Genomic DNA, 22,885 nt, shown 5'->3' with positions numbered 1-22,885 from the left:
TGTGCAACTTACATTGCATCTGAACTCCTGGATACGTGGTTTTAGCCCTGATTTCCAGTAATGTGGACAAACGAAACATTTGCTATTTATAGTAACATACATAGTAAGTTAGGTTGAAAAAAGACACATGTCCATCAAGTTCAACCTTTTAACTGTTTTTTAACCTGCCTAACTTCCAGTTGATCCAGAGGAAGGCAAAAAACCCCATCTGAAGCCTCTCCAATTTGCCTCAGAGGGGGAAACAATTCCTTCCTGACTCCAAAATGGCAATCGGACTAGTCCCTGGATCAACTTGTACTATGAGCTATATTCCATAACCCTGTATTTCCTCACTTGCTAAAAAGCCATACAACCCCTTCTTAAAACTATCTAATGTATCAGCCTGTACCACTGATTCAGGGAGAGAATTCCACATCTTCACAGCTCTCACTGTAAAAAACCCCTTCCGAATATTTAGGCGGAAACTCTTTTCTTCTAATTGGAATGGGTGACCTTGTATCAGCTGGAAAGACCTACTGCTAAATTAAGCATTAGATAGATTATTATATGATCCCCTTATATATTTATACATAGTTATCATATCACCCCTTAAATGCCTCTTCTCCAGCGTGAACATCCCCAATTTGGCCAGTCTTTCTTCATAGCTAAGATTTTCATACCTTTTACCAGTTTAGTTGCCCTTCTCTGGACCTTCCCTAACACAATAATGTCCGGTTTGAGAGATGGAGATCAAAACTGTACAGCATATTCTAGATGGGGCCTTACCAGTGCTCTATAAAGTGGAAGAATGACCGCTTCCTGCCGTGAATCAATGCCCCTTTTAATACAGCTCAATACCTTATTTGCCCTTGATGCTGCTGACTGGCATTGTTCGCTACAGCCAAATTTATCATCTACAAGGACTCCAAGGTCCTTTTCCCTAATGGATTAGAGGGTATAAGTTGCTTGGATATTTTTACATCCCAGTTGCATGACTTTACATTTATTATCAACATTGAATCTCATTTGCCACTTAGCTGCCCAGATTGCCAGTTTGTCAAGATCCTGTTGCAAGGATGCCACCTCTTGGATGGAATTAATTGGGCTGGATAGTTTTGTGTCATCTGCAAACACTAAAACATTACTTACAACACCCACCCCTAAGTCATTAATAAACAAGTTAAATAAAAGTGGACCCAATACCGAGCCCTGAGAACCTTACTCCAAGTAGAGAATGTACCATTAACAACCACCGTCTGTACCTGATCCTATAGCCAGTTTCCTATCCATGTGCAAATGACTTCATTAAGCCCAACATACCTTAGTTTAGAAAGCAGTCGTTTGTGGAGCATGGTATCATGCGCGTTGGCAAAATCAAAATAGATCACATCTACCCCCCCACTGTCCAGCATCTTACTTACCTCATCATAAAAGCAATCAAATTAGACTGACATGACCTATCCTTCATAAAGCCATGCTGATTGCTGCTCATAGTGTCATTCACTAGGACAACATTTTGAATGTGATCCCTTAACAAGCCTTCAAATAATTTGCCCACCACAGATCTCAAATTTAATGGCCTATAATTGCCAGGCTGAGATCGTAATCCCTATTTAAATATTGGAATGACATCAGCTTTTCTCCAATCCATAGGTACCATACCAGATGAAAGTGAATCTGAGAAAATCAGAAATTGGGACTGGTCTAAAACTAAACTAAGCTCTCTTAGAACCCGGGGGTGTATGTATTTTGATTAGAGAGTGCTATGAATATTATTTTCAAAATAGTCTGGACTTCGTCCATGGCAAATGGAAAATGATTAAGAACTTATCTACCGTATGCAGTCTGTGGGAGTATCAGTTAGTTGCTCTTAAGTCAGCCCATTTATGGAACAGATTTCAGAGTGCATTTTTAGACAAAAATCCTCCCTGTGTGCTCAGACACACATTACATTATAATTAATTGATACACTTCCTAAGCAGCACTTTATATTTAATTATTGATCTACTGTAGTTTAATCATACAACTTGCACTTTATTCTAATTTGAATCTCATCTAAGTTATAAATTTCGAATGAATTTACAACAGTAATGATTGTTTTAAAAACATTGACACACTAATTAGTTCTAATTAGCACTTCATACCTAATTAATTGGTCCTGATTAATTTGATGTATTTATGAACTGGATTGACTGCACTACACTTTAGTTAAATTCTCGATAACATAATACATTTTGAAGATACTTAAGTGGATATTTATACTATTTTACTTACTGAGGTGCGATAAATTATTCCTTTAGTGTTTACTTGATCGTTTTTATTGTTACCATTCGTCCCATCCATGAAATATGTAAGGGGTTCCATTTTTCTACTTGATCTTGTATTCCGAGGAGGATTGAAGGGTAGTTGCTACTGTAGGTAGTAGCTATAGTGTCTCCAAATTCTATTTCTAAGTATGTGATTGTGTGCTGCTTCCACTGAAATGGATATCTCTGTTTTAGTTGAGTTAGCTGGTTTGTTGAGATTCTAAGTGGTAGTGCTTGGGTTTTGTTGATGTTAAGTTTGTAGTAAGAGATTTGGCTATATTTCGAGCGTTTGAAATGTTGCTTCTAGTGATAGATTAGTGTTTGTGATCGATAGGACAATGTTGTCCGCAAATAGTGCCAGTTTAAATTCTGAGTGTCCTAAGTGGACTCCCGCTATATTTTCAGACTCTCTGATTACTTTAGCTAATGTCTCTAGTATCAGGTTGAAGATAATTGGAGAGAGGGGGCATCCTTGTCTAGTTCCATTTGTGATGAGGAATGATTCCGAGAGGAATCCCATGTTAGTTACTTGGGCTGATGGTTTGGTTTACAGAGATTGTATTGCTTGGATGATTGTTCCTGTCATGCCATATGCTTGTAGTACTTCTGCCATGTATTGCCAGTGCACCCTGTTGAACGCATTTTCGGCGTCTAGTGCTAGAAGGATTTTGGGTGTGTTTTGTCTTGTGACTTCTTCTATAATCGCCAAAATTTTTCTGGTGTTGTCGGAACCCTGTCTTTCTTTCATAAATCCTGTTTGGTCTTGGTGTATGATGGTTGGTAATATGTCTTTTAGTTTATTTGCCAATATCTTTGCGTATAGCTTAAAGTCGCAGTTGAGCAGTGATATTGGTCTGTAGTTTGGGCACAACTTTTCCTGTTTTCGGTATAGTGGATATTGTTGCTTTCAGCATTTCTTGCTGGCAAATTTCATTGAAAAAGGTTGCTAGTTCGGGGTCAATATTTCTTTAAAGTGTTTGTAGTAGAGTGAGGTCCATCTGGTCCTGGTGGGACTGTATTGATGACTGTGAGTACTTCTTTTTCCATTATGGGTTGGTTAAGGGATTGCAGTTAAGTTTCTGTGATTTGTGGTAGTTTTGCTCTGGTAAGGAAGTTTTTGATGCCCTGCGTTGATGGTTGGGGGTACTCTGGTCCTTTCGTAGGTTATACAGGGATGAACAGTATGTTGCAAAGACATCTGCAATGTCCTTTGGATTAGTTATCTTTTTTTCCCCTTTGGTTTAAGACATGATCTATTGTCTGGTTCGTCTGTCTTTGTTTTAGAAAGTTGGCTAGCTGTTTAGATGCTTTATTGTGTATCTAGTTAATCTCAGTTTTTCGAGGCAGTATTCTAATTTTATTAGTACAATTTTGTGGATTTTACTTTTGATTTCTCTGATTTGTTTTGCTTTTGATTTATTTGGCCATTGCTTGTTGTATATATGTAGTCAATTCTTGTGTATTTTGTGTGTGGGTGGGAGTAGTAGGTAAAATCTTTTACCGTTTTGTGTTTCTCTCCATATATTGTAGAGGGAGTGCAGTTTCAGTAGTCATTGTAGGTTTGAAGCATGCGTTAATGTTTCTTGTCGTGGAGTGGAGGTACTTTGTGTTTGTACATTTAATTTCTTTCTTAATGGGATGTTATGATCTCCTCCTATAATTATGTGTCCGTCCTTTTGTTTGTCTAGGGCAGGGGTAGGCAAACTGAGGCTCCGGAGCCTCATGCGGCTCTTCATCCTGCTTGCTGCGGCTCGGTCTTGCAGCTCAGGTTGGCTCGCAGGGCTGTATAGATGTCCCAGGAGTGACAGGCAAGACAGAGCCGCAGCAAGATGATTCATCATGGTCCTTACCGCGGTCACAAACTCAAGACAATAGAGGGAAGATCAGCATTGAACTTCAGAAACAGAATTTACATTAAACAGATGAGAACACTAGCATTTAAAGGAGAAGGAAATTCCCTGGACGCAAAAACCCTCCCCCCTCCCCTGTGTTGCCCCCCTCCCTCTTCCCCCCTGGCCTACCTGTCCCACCGGGCAAATGCCCCTAACTTGTTACTCACCCCTCTGCGCAGGTCCTGTCCACGGAGTTCACAGGCACCATCTTCTTCCTGCTTTGACCGGCGTTTTTGGCGCATGCGCAGTAGGAGCATTTACCTGTACGGATCTACTGCGCATGCGCCAAAAGTCACAAAGTTTTCCAATTTCACTTCGTGACATTCGGCGCATGTGCAGTAGATCCGTACCGGTAAATGCTCCTACTGCGCATGCGCCAGAAGATGCCGATTAATCCAGGAAGAAGACCGCTTGGGAGAAGATGGCGCCTGTGAACTCCGTGGACAGGACCTGCGCAGAAAGGTGAGTAACAAGTTAGGGGCATTTGCCCGGGGGGACAGGTAGGCCAGGGTGGAGGAGGGGGGGCAACACAGTTGAACCGTTAAAATTAAGTCATGAGTCTACTTGTTGTTTAAGTATTTGTGGTGTTATTGATTTGTGAAACCAAATCGCGACTCCTCTTAGCTGGGCCGCTTGCATAATATTGGTTAGGGTATTCTGTGTTGGTTAATCTATTTGGTTGGCTAGCGGGTAGGTGTGTTTCCTGTAGGCATATTATTGTGGCTTTGCTTTGTTTTGCCCAGTGATGTAGCTTGGCTCTTTTGGTTGGACTGTTAAGTCGATTTATTTTAGTGTGATTATTGAGTCCATGGTGGTGTTATAGTGATAAAGAAAGACATACTGTGATAAAGAAAGACATACTCACTCAGCTTGACTTTTTTTGTTGTGGCGTCTCCTAGTCAGTAGTTCTCCTGGAGCTGGTCTTGAATAGTTGTGTCATATAGTCTTGGGTGTTGTGCAGCCGATGTTGCAGCAGATCGTGGATATCGGATTGGGTTAGGAGTAGGAGGAGAGAATGACCTCTCTGGGTTCAGTTGGTGCATTTTTATTTTTATGCAGTCTGTTGCACTCTGTCTATCAGTAGCAAATCAGTCCGGTAATAGCTCTTGAAGCATTGTCTGTGTATATGGGGTAAAATCTTCATTCCTAACTTGTTCTGGAATGCCCGGTAGTCTGATGTTATTTCTTCTATTTCTATCTTCAATGTCAGCTAGTTTGTTGGTTAAATGCTGCACTTCCTCTTCTATGTAACTGTTTGCATCAATTGGTTAGTTATGTGAGCTTACCTGCTCTGCTATTTATTTGTTCTAGGTGATTTGTGCCATCTCCCAGGCTTCTCACCTCCAGATGCAATTCAGCAACCACCTTTTTGAAATCTGCCTGAAGATCTGACCGCAAGGTGGTAAGTAGTTCCCTCCAGAGTGTTAGATTATTTGGGGATTGTTGTGGTGACTCTGTCTTATGTGCACCTCCTAGTTTGAATCCTCCCCCTCATGGCCCGGGCTGCTGCCAGGAGACTCTGCTCCATCTTGATAGAAGGTGCACTGATCCGGCTGTGTGCCTGTTTTGACGTAGAACTCCGTCATTTTTGCCGTTGATGGCTTCTTCTTTGTTTTCCCTCACTTTGTTTTCTGGCTTGCGGTGTTGAGTTTGGTCCCTAAGGTATTTATAATTGCCCCTACAGCTCAGAGCTTCTTAGGCTGGGTCCGCGTTTGGCTCCGCCCCAAAATGCCACATTCCTAATGGAAGCTATTTCTTCACTTCTCACTATTTCAGTACAATGCAGAGCTGTTCTTGCTTATTTAATTTAGTCAGGTTATGGATTTTCTTGCAAACAATCTAATATAAATAATTGTGTGTGTGTGTGTGTGTGTGTGCATGAAGTTAGATCAGGGCAGCATTGCCATAAATTTGTTGGGGGCAGGGGCTGGGGCCCATCAATAGAATGTATGCCCTGACCCACCAATTCCTTCATGGAGCCTCATCTCTTGCCAACTATGTTATCAAAATATAGTATATAAACAAAACACAGTGTTGCATCTGCTCCCAAAACATTGTGCTGTACATTACATAGGGAATTATATTCCAACTATTATAAATAATGAGTTCCATAACCAGGGTCGGACTGGGCCAGCGGGACACCGGGAAAAAAACCCGGTGGGCCCCGGCCCCCATGGGCCACCGCCGGCCCAAACCTGCTCCCATATCGGGCGAAACTAAAAAAATATATGCGGCTACATGTAGCATTAAACATGTAGTATTTGGTTTGTTTGGTATTGTATGATATATTTTCTTAATAATTTGTGATCAGGTTCAGTTTGCTGTCAGTACAGGCCACATTATCTTTCAGTTTGTAAGTAGTTTAAACACACTGTTTCTGTTTTAGGGTTACAATTTGACTTAACCAAAGCATTCTTAATCTCTGCTGGCACTGTGTCAGTATTCTGCTCACTCTAAGACTGTATTTTGTGCTGTTACTAAGCAGGACATGAAATTTGTATAGATATATGTGGTTAACGGTGATGACAAACACATTTAACATGGCAGGAAGTAGTTTGACCAGAGAAAAGTACAACAGACATTTTGAGGCTAAGAAGAAATGAAAAGTTTTTCACAATACTGCATAAAATGTCAGTTGCATCAGAGGATATTCAATAAAAGTTGGTCTTGATGGACTTTGTTACTGAAGTGGTAATGGAAGCTTTTGTACTCTAGCCATTACTAAATTTTATCAATCACTGTAAGAGAAGCTAAAGCATGTCACATAATAATTCAGATTCACATGCTGGCTCATAGCAGAGCTTTGCTAATTCATTCATTAGTACACAGTTATAACTCACTATGTTCTGTAGCACAGCAGGTTGTATGGGAAAAAGATCTTCCATGTACTAATGTGATGTTTCTGCTGACAGGCAGTTTATTCCTAACCTACAGATAATACCAGGTACATCTCTGGGTTCTGCATCTATATCCAGTGGATTAATGAATAGTCATTTTAATTGTTTATAAACAATGTGGTTGTCACACTAGAAGTAAAGTTATACTTAATCATAAGCTCAGTGGAGTAACTAGATCTTACTTGGTCCAATATCAAATTAATTTTATGGCTCTCTAAAACTTCTGTAAGTTGACATGGTTTACTAATACACTCATATGAAAAAGTTTGGGAACCCCTCTTAATTTTTTGGAGTTTTGTTTATCATTGGCTGAGCTTTCAAAGTAGCAACTTCCTTTTAATATATATAACATTATTAACATGTATTTATATAGCGCCAACATATTGCGTAGCATAACATGCCTTATGGAAACAGTAGTACTTCAGCAGTGACATAAAGTTTATTGGATTAACAGAAAATATGCAATATGCATCATAACAAAATTAGACAGGTGCATACATTTGGGCACCCCAACAGAGATATTACATCTATACTAAGTTGAGCCTCCTTTTGCAAATGTAACAGCCTCTAGGGTCTAGATGCCTCCTATAGCCTTTGTCAATTATTTGTTACAACAGGTAGTCAGTCGGTCATCTATCCCCAAAATAACTTTGATCCCAATTTGTCTGCTCCTGGTATCCTGTCCAGGGTACCACAAAAGGTTAATATCTTGAAGGTAGGTGGAGACAGACAAGGACACGCAGTAACTATGCCACAAAGTTCATTTATTTAGACACTACATGTTTCAAGCATACATGCCCTTTATGAAGTGTACCATAACCATGTAACACACAATCTTAAATAGCAGTTCAGTGAGTGGGAAGTCAGTTGCCCGCCCCTGAATGGGGAGGGGCTCATTCAACGAGTCCTTCTTGTAGTTTAACCTTTTAACCACATGTGCCCGTGCCACTGCTGTTGCTGTTTCAGTTTGACTAGCAACTGTAATAGCCTTTGCAAGGGTTAAATCCTGCTTGTAGAATGATGTACAGATACACCACCTGCAGCAAGATGTTGTTGCGGGTCTTTGGAGGTGATCTTTGGGTTGTCTGTAACCATTCTACAATCCTCTGCATATGTCGCTCCTGTATTTTTCTTGGCCTGCCAGACCCGGGTTTTACAGCAACTTTGCCTGTGACTATCCATATCCTGATTACATTCCTTACAGTTTAAACTGACAGTTTAAACCTCTGAGCTTTTTGTAGCCTTCCCCTAAATTTGGGTAAAATTAGTAAAATTTGTAATTTTACTAATTTGAATGCATGTAACTGCTCAATACTGATTATACCAAATTGGTTGGATTTGCTTGTTAAGGCTTGAACTTCATAGGCAGGTGTGTCCAATTATGACAAAAGGTATTTAAGGTGGCCAATTGCAAGTTGTGCTTCTGTTTGACTCTCCTCTGAAGAGTGTCAGTATGGGATCCTCAAAGCAAATCTCAAAAGATCTGAAAACAAAGATTGTTGAGTATCAAACTCAGGCCCTGGAGCCTTGTTTACATTCATTTTTATTAAAGCTTTATGTATCATATCCTGAGTCAGCCACTTACTAGATTGAGCTGAGCCAAAGTAATGCAAGGTTATGCACTTTAGCAAAAATAATATAAATGCAAGTTATACACTAAATGGCAGTGTGTTGGGAGTTTCCTTAAATGAGAAGGATCTAGGGGTCTTTGTAGATAACATATTGTCTAATTCTGGGCAGTGTCATTCTGTGGCTACTAAAGCAAATAGAGTTCTGTCTTGCATTGGTGACTCCAATTATGAATTTACAGTCTCGCTTTGAGAAATGGTCTAATCAGCTTTCGGATGTGTTCCAAGCTGGATTGAATAGTAATGGTTCACCAGTGGGTAATGACTGGAAAGTCCTACTCACAGATTACCAACAAGAACAGATTAAATTTACCAGGGCATGGTGGACTGTTTCTACCTATAACAAATACATTGAGAGTAATATAATACCCAGGGGGCTACGCATAAAAATTCTCCCTACGTTTGAGACACATGATGAGAATTTTAAGGCTAAGTGGGAAGAGGTACTCCACAAATGTTCAATGCAATTATTGAACTTAGCCTGTGAACATGAGAAATGTGTAGTATCCGAGTTAATGACTAAGATAAATGATATTGAGAAACAGTTATCCGAATTCTCTCAAAATGAACTTTACATCACACGTATGTCCAGGATCAATTCTGAAATAGACCGTGTAGCCCAAGAAATAATAGATAGGAAAAGACAGAAATACATTAGAGACACTACTGACTACTCAATTGGGACTATCTACAAATAGGGATGTAGCGAACTGCCGAGTATGTGTTCGCGAACGCCGTTCGCGAACACCGGCAAAAAATGCGAACAGTTCGCGAACAGTTCGCGAACTTCGAACATCCGAAAATCGTTCGATTCGAACGATCGAAGGATTTTAATCGTTCGATCGAACGATTTTCGTTCGAATCGAACGATCGAAGCCATTCGATCGAATGATTTCATTCAATCCAATGGCTTCGATCGTTCGATTCGAACGAAAATCGTTCGATTTTAGCGATCGAATGGTCGAATGGTCGAACGATTTTGACGCGAACGCCTATTGGCGAACGTCGCGCGACGTTCGCGAACTTGCGGCGGACGCGAACAGTCGAAGTTCGCGCAAACTAGTTCGCCGGCGAACAGTTCGCTACATCCCTATCTACAAATGGGGTCGGAAGGGGTCGAACAGGAACATGTCAAATAGGGACTACTCCAGATCAGAACGATCTGGAGATGAAAGTGTGACCAATGTAGGCCAAACACAGATATCTGATCCTTCTTTTTTAGGGGTAAGTCACAGAAGAGGGGGGAAGAGAACTAAGAGATCGAGAAAAGTGGGCTTATCGCCGGCAGAATCATTGGGAACGGGGCCAGTACAGGAGGAGAAGGAGTCAGAGATATTAAATATTATTAATCTCAGTGATCATGTTCTCACTCCAATTCAGAATAAAGTACTTAAAAAGGGCTTATCTTTTTCCCCCATGTATGATATTAATATCTTTTCCCTATACAAGGATCTTTTTTTGTTTTGCCGCAAACTCCTGCTAAAGAAACACTTTCACAGGGACACTGATTCTGTTGGACAAGTTTTGATTAATCCCCTTATGGCCATTGGTGATTCACACAATCCATATGACCTAGCCTATTCGTCCATAACCGCCACCCAGGAGCAAAAAACATTAGATCAGGCTATCAATGATCTACAAGATCTGCTACTAGAGCAAACAGAATCAATACAAACAATAAAACCCAAAAGCAGATTCATGCCCCCCAAGAATACCAGCTCCGCTGTAACTACGTTTGGAGAACTGGTGATGAGAGAATTTATGTGCATGCCTAACAACAACAGTGATAATTTAAATAAGGCTGAAAGGCTAGCGTTACAACAGATTGCCTCTTGGGAAGATCATTAAGCCTTCAGACAAAGGTGGTAACATTGTCATATGGCCTAGGGTTATGTATCTTACAGAGGCTCTTAAAGGAATTGTTCAGTGTAAAAATAAAAACTGGCTAAATAGATAGCCTGTGCAAAATTAAAAATGTTTCTAATATAGTTAGTTAGCCAAAAATGCAATGTATAAAGGCTGGAGTGATTTCATGTATAACATGTCAGTCATAACCTGCTTTTCAGCTCTCTTGGCTTACACAGACTGGTTACCCTGGTTACCAGGCAGTAACCAATCAGAGACTTGAGGGGGGGGCCACATGGGTCATATCTGTTGCTTTTGAATCTGAGTTGAATGCTGAGGATCAATTACAAACTCACTGAACAGAAATGTACCATGTGGCCCCCCTTCAAGTCGCTGACTAACTCAGAGTTATAGAGCTGAAAAGCAGGAAGTTGGATTCTGGCTGTTTTATTAGACATCTGTTCACTCCAGCCTTTATATATTACATTTTTGGCTAACTAACTATATTAGAAACATTTTTTATTTTGCACAGCCTATCTATTTACCCAGTTTTTATTTTCACACTGAACTATTCCTTTAAGCAACTTAACGATATATCCTGTTACAGGAAACTCCCCTCAGATCCCTCTGTGAAATTTAGGTCACTATACAATGCTCTTATCACCGATGGTTATCAGACTGGTCTAATTTCAAAAAATGAGTGTAAAGCATTACAAAATGAAATTTTGGTTACTCCAACCTTTTATATGCTGCCGAAAGTACACAAAAATGTACAGAAACCACCTGGTCGTCCCATTGTTTCTGGCAATGGTAATCTCTGTGAAAAAGCGAGCCAGTATATTGATATCAAGTTACGTCAATTTGTTGTGACATTACCATCGTATATCCGGGATACCGGTGATCTATTAAATAAACTTTCACAGGTAAGGGTAGAGAAAGGGACCTTTCTGGTGGGTTGTGATGTCTAATCACTCTATTCGTCTATCTCACACAAACAGGGCATTCAAGCTATTCGTTATTTCATGGAGACAGAAAGTGACTGGGGTGGTCAGTACAGAGATTTCTTGGCGGATCTTACCGACTTTTGCCTGAATCACAATTTCTTTATATTTCATGAGAAATTCTATTTACAGATCAGGGGTGTTGCAATGGGTGCTGCCTTTGCACCGACGTATGCAAACCTGTTCATGGGATGGTGGGAGGCTAATTATGTATTTGACGATCAAATGGCCCCATATATCCAACATATATCACATTGGTTTCGTTACATAGACAATCTGATATTCCTGTGGACAGGCGATATAGCAACCCTAACTGAATTTTTAAATCTTCTTAACTGTAATAATCTGAATATCAGACGTACTCATACAATCAGTGATAAAAGTTTGGATTTCCTGGATGTAACACTTAACATCCATGAAGATGGTACTATTAATACTGATCTATTTCGCAAAGTCACTGCGAATTCAATTTTACATTTTGATAGCCATCATCCGATCTCTACCAAAAGGGGTATTCCCGTTGGTGAGTTTCTGCGCCTCAGACGCAACTGCTCAGATGTATCAAATTTTAAACTAAGGGCATTTGAACTGACAAAACGCTTACAAGTTATCAGAAGGGCATACTCTAGAGCTATAAAAACTCCCAGAAATTCTCCACTAGAAAGCCGCAAACGATCGACAACCAGTGCGGAACAGCCTGTTCGATTTATCAGTACCTATTGTAAACAGTGGGCAACTATCGACACCATATTACAGAGACACTGGCACATCCTACATACTGACCCAATATTAGACAAACTATTGGTTCCAAGACCTCTGACCTGCTTCCGCAGGGCACCCAACCTAAGGGATCGACTAGTTAAAAGTCATTTTACCAGACCGGTAAGCAAACCCACACGTGTGGGTACCTTTGCCTGCGGGAAGTGCAGGGCTTGTGCGGTGACTGATAGGTTTGGTAAGATATCGAAGATCACACAGACATTTACCTGCACTACTGAAAATGTTATTTACATGCTGATTTGTCCATGCAATAAGATTTATATTGGTAAAACCAACAGGCCTTTTAAAAAACGCCTCTTGGAACATGTTGCCAGCATCGAAAATGCACCGGAATGGATAAGGAGTCACAGGAAGTTACCACCGGTTAGTCGCCACTTTTTGGAATGCCATAATAATTCCAGCACGAATCTTAGAGCAATGGGCCTCCATAAAGTTTCCCTTGGGATCAGAGGTGGTGATATTGAGACGGCATTGTTATCTAAGGAAAGCGAATGGATTTTTAGAATGAATGCATTGGGCCCAATGGGGCTCAATGAGAGCATTACGATGAATATATTCATCTGATTCGCTATTCCCCTTAGGTGAAGGAAACAATATACCACCAATTCCCCATTGTTACAATTATGCTCTACTTGTGACAATTCAATCGTCTCCCAATAGATGGGGTGATAGAAAGTATCCACTACCTTTCCTGTGCTAATGAGCCCTATTTGACACAATACAACGTTACAATATTCACTAAGAATGATGACACCTGCCATTTAGATAACTAAAATGGATACTTTGTATCCAGTCTAGTGTCCAATTCTGCTCTAATTTGTCCAATTCCTACTATTCGTCGAGGATTTTATTTACACATATGTCTAGTTGGCCACTGCACCAAGGTTCACCATACAAGTGCTGGACATGTTAAAAGATTAGTTACTATTTAATTTTTGAATAGGGGTTGTTTCATGTGCCCCATATACCATTTAGTACTATCAATTGTGGCAATATTGATCATTTAATCTACATCGATCGCGCAATGAGAGGCGTTGCGGCAGCTAGATTACTCATACAGTGTAAGAGTTGCTGCTCAGCTGTGCTGGTGACAGGTGGATCCTGGCAGCCGCGCAATGTAAGGGGATGCGGCGGCGTGACCACTCACACAATGCGAGAGTGGCTGCTTAGCCGTGCTCATGACAGGTAGTTCCTGACAGCCACATAACACATCAATTAGGACGGAATGATTGACGCTTTGAATCCGCCCCTTAATGACGCATCATTGCGCGATTGGCCGTTTCAAATGATAACGGCTCTCTATTTGTTTATTTATAGGGATGAACCTTTAGCAGCGGCATGCCTTTGACAAAGCCTGCGATATGCGGGTGAAACGCGCGTCAGGCGCATTTTAGATTTGTTAGGCAGGGGGACTGAATCAAACATAATCTTTAGGCTATTGCTTCACAGCAGAAACGGGTGGGAAGCTCTGTGGGTGAAGGGGTGGGTAATCGACGGAGCCTCTGTGGTTGGGATAGAATTTTAACTCCTACGCGAAACTCATTGAATACAACCACTGGCAATGGGAGGGTGCACTTGAGGGTGAAGGGGTGGTGCACCAGACCGGAATGCGCTCTTTGAAAATCCCTAGCTCAATTTACGACTTACCAATTGAGCTCTGCTACCTACCAGCACCCGTATGCCAAGGTTGGCAGTTTGTTTATACGTATTGCCTGATTTAATTCAGGGTTATTCGGTATACAGTAACACATTTTTTCTCCATGGAAATGGGAGGGTGCGCTTGAGGGTGAAGGGGTGGCAGTAACATCACGGCTTGAAAGCAATTATATAAGGTTTAACCTAGCATATGGCTAATTAATCGTGATCAATCGTGACTTACCAACATTTATATGCCAAGTCCTGTAGGCTGGTTTGGTTACTAATTGACATCCCAATATTCACTCTACGCTGTGTACTTTTTGCCTAATTGGATCTGGGTTCTCCGTCTCCCTGTTCCTAACTGTTTTTTAAATGCTCTTTTGGACCTACGTTTTCTAATTTATTTATTAAAAGTTAAGTTTTAAGTAATTTGTTCCTTGAGTCATCGGATTCTATGATGGGGTGGTGCAACTTTAAGGATTAATCTTTTTTCTTTTTGTATTACTATTCATCCCTATAACCCTGCACACCATTTATCTGTTTCTCTCATATTTAGGGGTGGTGCTCCCTTACCCAGGTTTATTTACATTGCATAAAAAAGGGCATTAACTCAAGGGATGAAAACATATTTATGCCTCTTTATAGGTCCCTGGTAAGGCCTCATCTGGAGTATGCAGTGCAGTTTTGGACTCCAGTCCTTAAGAGGGATATAAATGAGCTGGAGTGAGTGCAGAGACATACAACTAAATTGGTAAGAGGGATGGAAGACTTAAATTATGAGGGTAGACTGTCAAGGTTGGGGTTGTTTTCTCTGGAAAAAAGGCACTTGCGAGGGGACATGATTACACTTTACAAGTACATTAGAGGACATTATAGACAAATAGCAGGGTACTTTTTTACCCATAAAGTGGATCACCGAACCAGAGGCCACCCCTTTAGACTAAAAGAAAAGAACTTTCATTTGAAGCAACGTAGGTGGTTCTTCACAGTCAGGACAGTGAGGTTGTGGAATGCACTGCCGGTCGATGTTGTGATGGCTGATTCAGTTGATGCCTTTAAGAATGGTTGGATGATTTTTTGGACAGACATAATATCAAAGGCTATTGTGATATTAAGCTTTTTTTTTTTTGTGATATTATAGTTAGTATAGGTATGGGTATATAGAATTTAATTAAAAGTAGGGAGGGGTGTGTGTATGGATGCTGGGTTTTCATTTGGAGGGGTTGAACTTGATGGACTTTGTCTTTTTTCAACCCATTTTAACTATGTAACTATGTAACTATTAGTGCAGCTAGTGAGCCTTGGAATTCAGACTCCTCTATTGTATACACTGAAGAAAAGAACTGATTTAACACATTTGCCTTTTCTGTATCTGTTACAACCATACTGGTACCATTATTTAATTGAGCAACACTCTCAACCTGCATCTTTTTACTATTAATATGTTTACAAAACTTTTTACGGTTAGTTTTCACCTCCATCACAATTAACTCTTCATTTCCTTTCTTTGCCATCCGGATTGCTGATTTACAACATTTATTACAGTGTTTATATTCATTAAATGCAGCTTCTGTCCCAACAGATTTGTAGTTTTTAAATGCCTTTCGCTTCTTTCCTATTTACTTCTTTACTTCTGTATTAAGCCACATAGGATGATTCTTAGAGCTTCTACATTTACTCCTTAAGGGAATAAATTGAGAACAGTTATGATTTAATATAATTTTAAATGACAACCATTTCTGTTCTGTGTTTTTAGCTGAAAACTTAATACCCCAATCAATACTCTGTAGGGCAGCCCTCAAGGCACTAAATTTAGCTTTTCCAAAATTCATGGTTTTTTGTTGCCCCAGTATATATTTGTTTTTTGCACCAGACACTAAATGATATAACATTATGGTCACTATTACCCAGGGGTTCAATGACTTGCCTACAATCAATTTGCCTGACTCTTTATAATTGGTGAAGAACTCCACCCATAAGACTTCTGCCCCCTCATTTTCTAACATAACCTCCTCCTTTATTTAAGCTTTTAAATTTTGCCTAACAAACAGACATATCCCTCCTCCTTTTCCATTGCCTCTGTCCCTCTGAAACAAAGTATAGCCACTGATATTTACTGCCCAGTCATGCAACTCATTCAGCCATGTTTCAGCCACACCAATGACATCATATTTTCCCTTCAGCACCAGCAGGTCCCGCTCTCCCATTTTACCAGTCAGACTCCTTGCATTTGACATACATTTAATACTGGTACCATATTTAACATATGACATGTGGTCCTCACTATCCTTAACAGATAGATTTATAGATGAAACAGAAAGAATATATATTTCTTAGTTGTTTTCATGTCAATTACAAACTTGTAAGAGCATAGTGGATAGAAAATTAAACAAATTGTTTTTTTTTAATCAACATAGCACTGGTGTTGAAACTATGCACATGAATGATTAAATAGGGCAATACTTCTCTAGACTGAATTGGGGGCATTCACAAAAGTGGAGGAAACATTATTTTGCCATAAAAGTGGTGTAAATACAATCTCCATATTTACAAACAGAAATCCGCCAGCATACTGACTCAACCACCACTTTTCATATTCTGGTGAAAGCAAGGACTGTGAACAGACACTTTTGTGAATATGTCATTTAAACGACAAAAACGGAGAAGAAAACAACATTTTCTCCCGACATTTTTAAAATGGAGTAAAGCTCAGTGTAACTCTTCCACCTGTGCTCCATTCTGCATTGTTTCACCCTCTGCATTGTTTCAATCTCTATTTACCCCACTTTTAGGTGCAGTATGGAGGACTAATTATAATATTCATGGGGATTAGCAGCCTATTGCCAGGGTAGAGGCCCTGTTTTCTGTATAACCAGAACTGAATAACAATAGGTTTATAAACCACAAAAATAGTTTATTTCCAACATAAAAAGCTGCCCAGTAGTGTTGCACCCTTTTTTATCTAAGTCCCTTCTGCTCCCAGCACCCATTTTGCTGATCAGTCAGCAGTGCATCTACACTGGAAGCTAAATTGGAGTCTTTGACTACTGAGCATATTCCTAGGTGAGATAATAAATAAAAGATAATAGGTGATAAAAAATGGATATGTGATAAAGTGTGTGTTCTGCCATATTGGTCTGTTTAAGTGGCAGGGAATCTCTTTTCTCTGAAGGGCACAATTATTAGTATGAGGCAAAAGAACATCTGAGAGTCACCTGATTGACAGGATTAGTATTAGCTAAAGACAAATTCAGAAAAAATAGCTGTAAAATGTAGTTTGAAATATCGTGCGAAAGACAGAATCTGGAAACTGTTCTGGGCAAAAGGAAAATGGAGCTTATACATCGCAACAAATTTGCCAGATTGTGTGATGATGATGGGAGTATGATCTCTGGATTTGCAATTCTAGATGGGGCTGATCTCCCTGAGACCAGTTTCTCTAGTAGTGGTGGGGAGGAGAGCAGAGACAGGCCTAAGCAGATTGGGGTTGTAGGGGACTCAATTATTAGGAAAGTGGATAGGGTAATCTGTCATCCGGATCTCTACAACTGAACAGTTTGCTGTCTACCTGGTACCAGGGTTCGGCATGTGGTTGATCGGGTAGACAAATTATTGGGTGGGGCTGGGCACGACCCAACTGTCTTAGTGCATATCGGTACTAATGGCAAAATAAATGGTAGATGGAAGACCTTAAGGAGTGATTTCAGGGATCTAGGCTCTAAGATCAGGGAAAGGTCTTCCAATGTCATTTTTTCTGAAATTTTGCCCGTGCCACGTGCAAGTTTAGGAAGACAGCAGGAGCTTAGGGATAGAGTGTTTATAAACTAGGCAAGGGGGGGGCGGGTGAGATAAAGAATTATGGGGAAGTTAGGGTAGACAGGGCAGTGGGGTTAGTAAGGGGCCATGGGGGAGGAGTGAGGGGGCAGATAGTTTACCAGTTAAGGAGGTCCCTCTGTTACAAGGAAAACAGAATAATGCTAACTTAACATATAATTCTACACTAAGTAATGCAAATTTCAAAAGTAAAAGTAGTAACCTCCGCTGTATGCTGGCAAATGTACGGAGTTTGTCAGGTAAAATGGGAGACCTAGAAATAATTGCATGCTCTAAAAATTATGTTATAATTGGTATCACTGAGACCTGGTGGGATGAAACATGTGACTGGACTGTGAATTTAAATGGTTACACCCTTTTTAGGAAGGACAGAGGGATAAAAAAGGGTGGAGGAGTATATTTGTATGTAAAGCCTGAATTAAAGAAAGAAATAACCATAGCTGGCACTTGTGAGGATGTAGAATCCTGCTGGGTAGAGATTTTGACTGGGCAAAAGGTTACAAAGAGAATTATCATTGGTGTATGCTATAAACCACCTCGTATAAGTGACGTGTATGAAGCCTAGCTACTATTGCTGATAGAAACGGCTTCACAGCTGAGTCAGGTTTTTGCAATAGGTGACTTCCATTATCCAGACATTAACTGAGGTAATGAGGTTGCCAAGACAGAAAAAGCTAGTAGGTTTGTAAATATGCTGAATGACAACTTTTTATTCCAGTTCGTTCAAGAACCTACTAGGAATAACTCACTTTTGGACCTTGTAATAACTAATAATACTGAACTCATCTCTAACATTTGTGTGGGTGAGCATTTAGGGAATAGTGATCATAACATGGTCTCCTTTGAGATTCTGTTGCAGAAGCAATTCTATAAGGGAATTTACTAAAACACTAAATTTCAGACGTGCAAACTTTGACAGTATAAGGGCATCTCTGCAACATATTAAGTGGGAAATGCTTATCACAGGGTTAAACACGGAACAAAAATGGGAAGTCTTTAAAATGCTGCTTAATAAATATACATGTTAGTATATTCCCCTTGTAAGCAAGGAATGACGTTGCAAAGCAAAACCTTTTTTTGGTTTAATAGAAGTGTTGGTTTTGAGGTGGGTAAGAAAAGGAGTGCTTTTAAGGCTTTCAAGTTAGCTGGGACAGCCGAATCATTTATAAGGTACAAGGAGGCCAATAAATCATGCAAAGAAGCTATAAGGCAAGCTAAAAAATTGATATGGAAAAGGTTATTGCAGCAAGCAGTAAAAAGAATCCAAAATTATTTTTTAAATATGTTATTAGTAAAAAAATTAAGCAGGAAGGGATGGGACCTTTAACCCTTTAAGTGCCAGCAGAATTTCACATTTTGGTTACGCGAAATGCCAGCCGTTTTTGAAACATTTTGTGCTCTCTCAATTTAGGGGCATTTTCTGAGGGGAAACCCATAGTTTAACTAGGAAAACTATACATTGTTTTTTTTCGGTAGAAACTGAGCTTTCTAAATCTGCCTGAGTTTTCATGTATTTCCACCTGTGCAAAAAAATGTATAGTGCTAAATACCAAAAAAAAATGAAAAATTACCATTTTTCATCGTATATCAATTTATACCAGAAAAATATTTCATTTTACGGATGAAAATCCAACTGATTTGGAAAGCCTTATGTCTCTCAAACGTGCCAATACCAGATATGTATAGTTTTAGGGAGATTTAGGACTTCTGTACAGCAAAAACTCCTGGCAGTATATTACCGAATTTTGGAAGCACTAAGGCAGAAAACGGCATGCTTTAGATTCCAAGGCAAAAAATCCTGAAACCGTAGGTTTACCCCAGAAAACCATACATTTTTGAAAAGTACACATTCTGCCGATTACAAAATGGGTAACTATGTCTCTCTACTCCCAACTACCAAACATAAAAGCTTGTCTGAACATAGCGGTTTTTCAAAAAAAAATTCAAAATTCTGAAAAATCATTTCAAAGGTTTTATTTTGCTGCTCTGCATATCCCAAACTATATTAGGTACCAAGAAAAAGCACCTGAAATATGATTGCCAGTGGTCCACTGAACATAGGTTTATTATCATTATGCATAGGTTTACCAAAGTATCTGGCATTTAGAGACACCAATATGAAGTTAGCACATCCAAATTGTTCAGGACTTTACTTCAGCTACCAAGAAATCAACACATTGACTGCATTTTTTATGGGGTAAAAACACAGAAATATATGTTTACCCCCCAAACCCATATATTTTTGGAAAGTACACATTCTACAGAATCTAAAATGGGTACCCATGCCTTTCTGCTCCAAACTACTGAGTCGCAAGGCTTTCCCACAATTGTCGGTTTTGGTGAAATATCTGAAAATTGCCTCAAAGCTTCAACTTCTCAACACCATATCACCCATGTATCGTTACGCACCAAGAAAAAGCACCCTAAATATGATTGCCAGGGTTCCTCCGAACAGTTTGGTGGCCATTGTCCATAGGTTTACCAAAGTATCTGGCATTTAGAGGCCCCAAAGCGCATACAAATAGTCCTGTGGGTAACTTCCGCTAATGAAAAACCAACACACAGGAGAAAGCTCTCTGTTTGGTGCTGAATTAAGCATTCAAATCCCTGTTTGAGACAGGATTTTTTGTTTTCACTTGGTGTGTGAATGTGTTGTCCACTTGGTGTGTAAAATTTGGGAAGTTTTAAGTTGATTTTCTTTGCTAAAAATCGATTTTTCTTTTGACCCTGAAGGTGAGTGATTCCTAGCCCAGTTCCCTTCACTTGCTCTGGGCTACAAACTCACTGTTAGATCCCCTACCCCTCCCCCGCACCTGGGTGTCAGTTTAATTTGCATTTTTCTGTTGTTTCAGCACAAATTGTTTACTTTTTGTACAGATTGAGTGGGGATTTTGATTTTGCACTCAGGTCTGTGAGGAGAGAAAGCTAAAGGGAGAAGGATTTAATATAAGTGTAGCGCTATAGTAAATTGAGTGCACCTTTCTCTACTATGGGCTTCACTCCTAGTACATATGCTCCGGATGAGACCTTAAATCTTAGGGAGTTAGCCTTCGCATCGAGGTGGAAGCAGGGTGTAGTGCAACTGTAACTGTAATCAGGGTGCAAAGAATTGGGCGCCAGTGGTTCTTATAACTTAACCAAATAACAGATTTATTGAGCATACAGTATACAATCCTCAGTGGAGTGTACATAGATCAGAGCAATGCAGGTTCATACAATACATTGAATAGGCAGTACTCACAACACCTTTGGTCAGTATGATTCTCCTCAGAGATAGGAACAATACATGCAGCTTTGAGGAGGTACACCCAGCTTTCTGCCTTTTCCCTAAGTGGAACCTGAGGGGAATCTATCTACCCTAGGTCTGTACACTTAGTCCCTACTTCTGGGCAATGAGTACCCTGGGATCTTAATCCCACTACAATCCTCGTAGGAGCCTCAGACTGCTCAGCTAAATAATCTGACTGACTATCACTCCTAGAGTGATCTATAAAGGTGAGTAGCCTATTCTTACTAGACCTGACCTGTCTAGGTTCCAACTTGAGCTCTGCCTCCTGCACAGGCTAGAGCCAGCACAAGATGGACACTGAAAGTCTGCCTTCAGAGCCTTTTATACTCTAGCACAGTGCCTCTGCTGGTCACTGTGGGAAATAGCAAGAGTCAACAGTACCCCTCCCAACTGTATTTTAGGACCCAATTAGGTGTCCATAACATGGAGGGACTGCCTGCACAAAATACTAGGGGTGGCTATTTACACATCCCTACATTCTCCCCCTGGTGAATTCCTTACGTCCCGGCAAGGAACATATTCAGTAATAAGGCAAAAATACATTACAACAATAACACATGTTTTGCATTTACTGTAGGGTTAACATCTCCATAGTAGCCTCTCCATAGGCCTACTAGGGAACCTTGGTTAACCTGAAAAGAAAGCAGTTAAGGCACATCTTGCTAGAAACCATTTTGAGAAATCTATCTCTATCATAGAGCAGTGGTCTAAGTCTTCTCACTACTGGAGACTTAGTACATTCATATCAAACACTTTACCAAAAAGTGACACTTAGCCATTACCTTATAACCTCTTCGGGGTAACTCTCCTGAGTATACCCAGGTAACAATGGCATATCTGAAAGAGAACAGCAGCATAGAAAAACATTGGACTGTCACTGAACTGTGCCTTTATTAGTGTCACATTTCATATCATTGTGGCAACACCATAGCATTCAATTTATCATATAACCACTCTTGAGTACTGTCCAGGTACCCTGGGTCAATAACTCCCTGAAAAGAAAGGCACAAGTTAGACATACTGTTTTTCCTCAAATACTTTAGCATTCCAGTCCATAAAAGAACCCGAACCCACGGTCCTTTTGTATATGCACTTAGGAGGGTAAATGGAATGAACCTACAAACATGTAGGTGTTAACTAAAACAGTCCTTAGACTTAACTCCAACTGGAGTATGGAACAGAAAAATCCTTCCCTTGAGAAAGTCAAGTCACTTTAAAGGGACAGGTGTGGACAGTTCAATCAAACTGCAAATCACTCCCAGTGGAGTATTATCAGGGAAAAAGCAATTTCTCCAGAGCCTCAAATCATGTGGAGGAAACAAGCTTTGGTGTCCTCATAGGGGATGTAATACTTGGGATGAGGCTTGTCCACCCATTGTCCATCTCCCTCATAGACCTCCAAGGAGAAATATTTGGTGGGATTGTATTTCCCACAACTCTTCACGGCATTTTTCAAAATGGTACGGCCGTACCACCACTCTCTCTCAATAGAACGCAGGTACTCCCAATCCTGCTTGCGCCGCACTTCATTTGGGTTGGTGAGACAACTGTGGTGCATTTTCTCTTTCCTCAGGATCTCGTCGATGAGCCAATCCTCATAGGAAGCAGCCACTTTCTCATACACCCACATAGGAGCATAGGGCATAAAATAGCCCCATTTTCTGTAAACTCGAAAGTTTATCACTCGTTGCACTCGGGAAACAGACCTGAACATTGGGATCGGCTCGCCCAGGCAGGACCCAGAAATCTTTCTCTTCCTCTGGACCTATCCTGGGAGGTGCAATGAAACTGCTAGA

The 22,885-nt window shown here is 40.3% G+C and overlaps 1 protein-coding gene across 3 annotated transcripts in view; it reads left to right on the top strand.

Moving 5' to 3' along the window:
- Positions 1-22,885, top strand: part of smpd3.S (sphingomyelin phosphodiesterase 3 S homeolog) — a 240,408-nt gene that overhangs the window by 133,052 nt on the left and 84,471 nt on the right. For all 3 annotated transcript variants that reach the window (XM_041561112.1, XM_041561114.1, XM_041561113.1), the window contains exon 2: positions 5,489-5,579. The gene's annotated coding sequence lies outside the window, so the exon portion shown is untranslated. The remainder of the gene's footprint in view (positions 1-5,488; positions 5,580-22,885) is intronic.

This window comes from Xenopus laevis, chromosome 4S, assembly GCF_017654675.1.
Source record: "Xenopus laevis strain J_2021 chromosome 4S, Xenopus_laevis_v10.1, whole genome shotgun sequence".
In the NCBI taxonomy this organism is placed as follows: Eukaryota; Metazoa; Chordata; class Amphibia; order Anura; family Pipidae; genus Xenopus; species Xenopus laevis.
The sequence above is the reverse complement of the archived record's forward strand: the minus strand, read 5'-3'. Positions and strand labels throughout refer to the sequence as shown.